The sequence below is a fragment of the Daucus carota genome, chromosome 7 (genome assembly GCF_001625215.2).
Source record: "Daucus carota subsp. sativus chromosome 7, DH1 v3.0, whole genome shotgun sequence".
Classification (NCBI taxonomy): Eukaryota; Viridiplantae; Streptophyta; class Magnoliopsida; order Apiales; family Apiaceae; genus Daucus; species Daucus carota.
The window spans coordinates 5,288,562-5,294,839 of record NC_030387.2 but is presented as its reverse complement, the minus strand read 5'-3'; the positions used below and the strand labels follow the sequence as shown (position 1 = coordinate 5,294,839).

General features: G+C 34.1%; 1 long non-coding RNA gene across 1 annotated transcript; it reads left to right on the top strand.

Moving 5' to 3' along the window:
* Positions 1-1,683: 1,683 nt before the first annotated feature.
* On the top strand, positions 1,684-3,122 carry LOC135147676 (uncharacterized). The gene is made up of 2 exons (XR_010285399.1): positions 1,684-2,165; positions 2,253-3,122. It is a non-coding gene; the product is annotated as an uncharacterized LOC135147676 (long non-coding RNA).
* The last annotated feature ends 3,156 nt before the right edge of the window (positions 3,123-6,278 follow it).

The following is a 6,278-nucleotide window of genomic DNA, read 5'->3' as shown; positions in this document are numbered from 1 at the left end:
TTAAAAAAACAAATTTCAATCCAGACCCTTGAAATACAGATCTGATAGTAATGGAGCTGTGTTAGATAAAGCATTCTTGACAATCAGTTGTCAGGGACCAAAACCCTTCTTTTTATAGTATGGACCGGAGTTTATAAGTTAACAAGTATATCTAAAATCAGATGTAAAAAAGAGAATAGAAGCTATTTACGGTAAAGGTGTTTGTTTGTACATATTATACAAAAGTAAGGTTTTATTTGACTTTTCTTATATTTACATACTATATTACAGAATAAAATGTTTAAAAAATGTTTATTATCTTTTCTTTTTATATAACTCAATATTATTTACACAAATAGATTCATATCTATGTATTTTTTCTGAGATAATACATCTTTAATATATTTTACGTTTTTTGACAGCTAAATGAGAAATATGATCTCGCTTTTTAAGCATTAGATATATTAAAAAAAAATATTATAATCCTAATCACGGATATTTAATGGTCAAACAATTATGGCCGGCTAAAAGGTCCACAGCCATGACCGACACCCGAAAAAGAATGCAAAAAGTGTTTAATGAGGATTCTATATATGGACAACGTCAACCTTGAGAGTAAACATGGAGAGCCGAACAACCTTTAACAACGCATGGCGCTCGTGCTGGCCTTTTCGTTTGGAAATCAGACACTGATTCTCATATTGATGCTGACATTATTATATTGATGCTCCCTAATCATGGGCGGAGCAGGACCAAATACATAAAGGGACACCATAACCCTAATCACATAGTTCAGCTGGGGGCATTAATAATACATGTGAGACCCACAAAAATATAACTGTTATTTTAAAAGTTGCATGGCACGAGCCCCAGGTGTCCTTGTGGCACCGCCACTGCCTAATCCCTTGTGATTTCAATTTTCATAGTTCGAATAAGATCAAAATTTTTGACTTCTGACGGCTACCTAAATCAAGTTTTGGGGAATTCATCATCCTTCGCGTGTGCATTCTAATTGTCTTCACATCTCCTCTTTAGACAGTGTTCTCTTCAATGTATCAGCTTGCACATTGGAGAACCCTTATCTCTTATATTTCAATAAGAGCGACTTATGATTATTAGCACAGGACTGATCTGCTAAGTAGCAACAAGATGCACCATTTATTGTCTCTTTCTCTAAGACAAAATGTCACGTGAATCTCAACATTTATGTTGTTGAGGGATTCTCTTATGATATGCTACCTGATATATGTATAGACTGGGAAATTCCATGGATTAATGATATAGCTTTCTGTAAGATCGCAACATGGTAGTTGGTACTCATGCAGGACTTTTCTGAATGTTAAAATAGAATTTTATAAAAAGACGACGAAGGAAGAATACATTCTAGCAAAAGCGTGAAACGGAGATATTTACAAGTATAACTTGCAGCTTTGACTATGACGGCCAAATGAAAATGAAAAGATTTAATATATTGGTGAATGTGGAACTGCAAATGAACTGTATAATTATTTTCTTCTTGTCAGTTTCTTGCCAGTATGAAAATGAAGTCAGCAGCTGTTGATGCTGTTCTTGATTTTGATTTAGTGTCTGCTCTTTAAGTTTCTCTAGTTTTGGAGCTTATCCACATGAAAGCAGGAAGATTTTATGAGAAAAAGGTAAACTTACAGATAAAATTTATGTAAATTGGGTTTTCTCAGGGCCGATTATCTTATATATTTTTTGCTGTCCAGCAATAGAAAGGTTAGTGAGGTGTCGAAAATGATGGCAAATGGAGCATTAAAGCAAACTTGTTTAGCAACTGCAGGATGTCCTAATAAGGCTATTCCTTCTGCCAAAGAAAAAAATATATGGATCCATGTAATAGAGTGAAGGATTATACTATGCATCTTAGTGATTTAAGTCTGCAGTTTTTTTCCAATAGGAAGGCAACTTTCTTCTCGAGTTTCCAATCAGAAGAAAGTTGCCTTCCTATTGGAGTTGCAAAGGAGCTCAAAGATCCCCAACAAAGGTTTCCCATGTTTGTTACCCGCCAAATGGTTTAAGCATATACATTTGTTCAAAACACATGTCGTAAGAATTACAATTCAAGAGTTGTATACGCAGTTGGTACGTGATACTATATACACAGAATTTCCAGAAAATAAAGAAGATCTCTTTCTGATCATATGACAAAAATTGGCACTATTGTGAGTGCTTCTATTAGAGATATGCGTATGTGCCAATATTCTCCTTCCCCCATATATCTGTGTGAATCCTTAAGTAATTCTTTTCAGGATGACCTGTTTTTCCTGTAAACTCTGGAGATAGCGGCGATAAGGTTGCAACCTCAAGCAAGGGTAAATCACCGAAATTATAGATTTCTTCGTAATCACTAAGAGCTTGTGCTAAAACTCTCAGGTAAATCTGCACATGTTCCTTGTAATTTACTAATCTGTATGGATTATATTAGATTATTAGTAGGTTCTTGTTTATAATTACTGTGCTTAATCAGACCAGGTAGTGAATTTTGAATTCTGAATCAAATAATAGTTCACAACAGTCCTTTCCTACCTGTCACTTTCCCTGGATAAGTATGTATATGAGGCAATTTGTCAGAAGTTGTAGTTAACACTCTTTCATTTGTCACCAATAGCCAGCTAGATTAAAGGTTTATTCTTGAGAATATGCTTATCTTGTAAAAATATCCTCAAATATATACTCACATTGCAGACTATGCTTCTGAAGGCTTTTTTGCCCAGACTCTTTTCTTTACAGGAGGCATAATATTTTGCATATATGGATTTGTTTGTTGATGGTCATCTAAACATTTTTTCGGGTTTTCGTGTTTGAAGCTGCCTGTAGGAATTATGGTTAGATGATCATCAGCAAACACGTTCATCTATCCATATTCAACCATCCGCTTAACTTGTTTCCATTACTTGGATCTAGTGATCCACTTGAGATCTGCTGCTTCTAATGATCTAGCAGAAATCACTTAATTTGTGATGTTTTAGCACTTGGCTGCTTTCCTTGATATTTTTAAGATGTCTTGGTTTTCTGCTATCAAGGAAGTCTTTTTTTCTGGTTGGTTAGTTGATTAATGTAGAAGTTTTGTGTACATGTGAATATAATGAAACAGATGGTAAATACATTTGTGATTGTTACTCATTTTTATTTATCAGTTTTTTTTACACTTTAACAAAACAACCAAAACTGATGTATTTTTATATATCAGTTTTAGTTTTGAAGTGGGGAAAATCGACCATTCTTACCAATTATTAAAAAAAAGTCAATTTTAAAAGCAAAAGAACTTTCTTATAAAGTGAAATTTTGGTGTATAGTTTGCCTTCTTTTGTTCTCTTATAAAAGTAAGTTTGTTTAAGTCCTGAATTCAGCCTCATGGAAAACGGTGATCAGATGTGAAATTCTGAATAACACGATCATTTAGATGATAGCAAAATCACATGAACTGAATCTTGATCAGATAATCAACCTTAGATGTCCAAATTAAACAATAAATTTGACGGTATTAGTAATACGACTGTTAGAATATGAGACATATCCTAATCCGAGCTCTAATATCATGTTATCAGTTTTCCTAACTTGTAGTATTCAGAAAACTGTTCAACTAGTTAACTGAAACATATAAGAAAAAATAAATTGCAGGCTTAAAATTTTAACTTATGCATTGTGTTTCAGAGATGAAACTAGGCGTGTTATTAATTTTCTCTTTACTCTCTTTTGTTCATCGGGTCCGGGTCCTTGGTAAGTGATTGTTGTACCAATCTATGGACTATTTCTTACAGCAGAAAAACATTAACCTTAGATTTTTTATGTGCTTTGAGAGGGCTCATCACTCTATCCGCGATTTAGACAACCACTGTTCTTCTTTCCGTGATAAAAAAAGCACGTATATATTATTGACAACAATCACTTGTGAGGGACCACCTTCGTCAGTGATCAGAAAAAATATATTGAGCCTGGTTAGCCAAGAGTATTTTGGAAAAATAGGTTCAGACATCCAGGGAAGTCGATCTATTCTCAAAAAAAATTCTTATTTAATCTGGAAAAATAATACTTAGTTAGTTTTTCGAAATGCTATTGGCCAAACACCCCATAAGAGCATCTCCAAGGGTGATAACCAAACCTGTTAGCTAAAATATAATAAAATAATGATTATGTAAATTTTTACCTAAGGAGAAGGGTATGTATAATATGATAGCTAAAATTATACCTAAGAGGTTTGTTGGTTCAGCAAATATAGCCGATCAAAATATGATTATCTATAATTTTTCCCAAGGGGAATATGGTTGGAGTCCAAAACTTTTACATATTCTTTAAAAATTGACACCTAGATGCCATCTAAATGCCATGTAGACAATTTAGCTAAGGGTTTTGTTCCCTTGGAGATGCTCTAATAAGTCATAAATGACCCCAGTTGGGATCACCACCATATAACTTACAGGGATACAAACATAAGGCATTAATGTCTACATGTGATTGATAAATTTTAAAATAAATAGTAAATGTAGCAGATCCTTATAGAAGGAGATGATTCTAAAGGTTGTGCATAATGAAATAAATAAATGATACACTTTCTCAAACATGATCTATACAACCTTAATATAATAAGTAGTTAAATACCTGGAACGGCACATGAAGCAAAATTGAGCCAGGCTCTCCGTATGCGTAGAGAATGGTAATTTTAGTAGAAATATGTAACGAAGGTTTGAATTTGTTGAGAACGAGTTTATCTAAAATCTTAAGGTTGGATCTTATGAATACTAGGGTGAGGAGAGTCGTGTTAGAGTAAGATCCAAATGGATCTTGTGCTATATTTTAACAGAAGCGTATAAAATCCTATTATGATTTAGTGGCTCTGTGTGTATTCAGGAATACTAGTTTTTACACTAATAAGTTAATTGCAGTCTGTTTTGAAGTTAGGTAAAAACAAAGGCTGGCTGGAAAAGCATGACCTCAAAAACTTGCAATTGGCAACTAAAGTAACATACCTAAACAATTTGACCCAGATACAACACATCAAACCAAAGAGAAACAACAAACAAATATGTCGTGACTAATAAAAAGAACTCAGAATTTTTCCAAATCATGACATCAGAGCTGCAGACTCTACAGAAACCTTAAACTTATTCAACACAAGCATTTCTAGATGTTTTTCACTTTGAATTTCGCATTTATTCAATCGCCTTCATTAGGGATCACGGCCAAGCTCCAATTGATCTATCTGCAGAACTAATGCTGGCCTGAAAATTTTCTGTTATACGTCATGTACAATTATCTGACATCAACTTTCGAGAGCAAAATAATCATAAAAATGAACAGAGAATCATATTTCCCGACAATCCTGCAACTTAATACAAAAAAGGCGGATGAAACAAGTAACATAAATTCAGCGGAAAATATTTGGTTTTAGGCACCAGTGATACATGAAAACATCCTTCTATGACTTGTAAATCGAACAATTTGCTTAGACGAATCTCTAGCCTCTTCCGAAGAATACCTTCCATCGACATAATGAGCGTTGCTGAACGACTTCTGTCGTCGTGGCCTAAACGTGCTTTCTGCACTCAAACCATCAACCATTTGCTGCTGCTGCTGCTGCAGAGCTGGAATGTCATACTTGAGGTTATAACCGTCAGGATAGAAGTCTTGTATATTATGGATAGGAGATTTCTGAGGATTTTGTTGAGGCCTTAGAGTCTTGCTCTTCTTCAAGCTCTTGAATATCTTCGGGATCAGCCCTTCCATTTCTCCCGAATTGCTTCCTCTGTTCCAGACTCAGACTCAAACTCAAGACTTGTTGAACAACCCTTCTTTGGGTTGGTAGGTTCTTTTTGTAGTTTCCTTCAACTACTGTTTGTGCTGAATGATTTGATTAATTTTTTTATTGTAACCATTGAATGATGCACATTCATATATTCCTTTCAACTGTTACTATCATGCCACCATGGAAGGAAAAGATTGATTTTATCAAGTATACTTGTTTCACGGTGTCATTTCAAAAAACTATGTGTTTTTGAGGAACAAATAATATCATTAGGACACACTAATTATTTACCATTTTGGACACAAAGGTTAGGAAATGAAAGAAAAGTGGATCCATTGGTTTTTAATATATAAACAAAGACAGTGAAGTAAAAGTAGTGCGAAAGAGAAAGAAAAATGGTAAAATGATGGGATCCATAACTATTTTAGGAATGTTCAGTAATGTAAAAAAATGAGTGGGACGTCCAAATAAGAAAACAGTAAAGAATCTGATGAGAGGGAGGGAGCTAACAAAATAAATACAAAAATTCAAA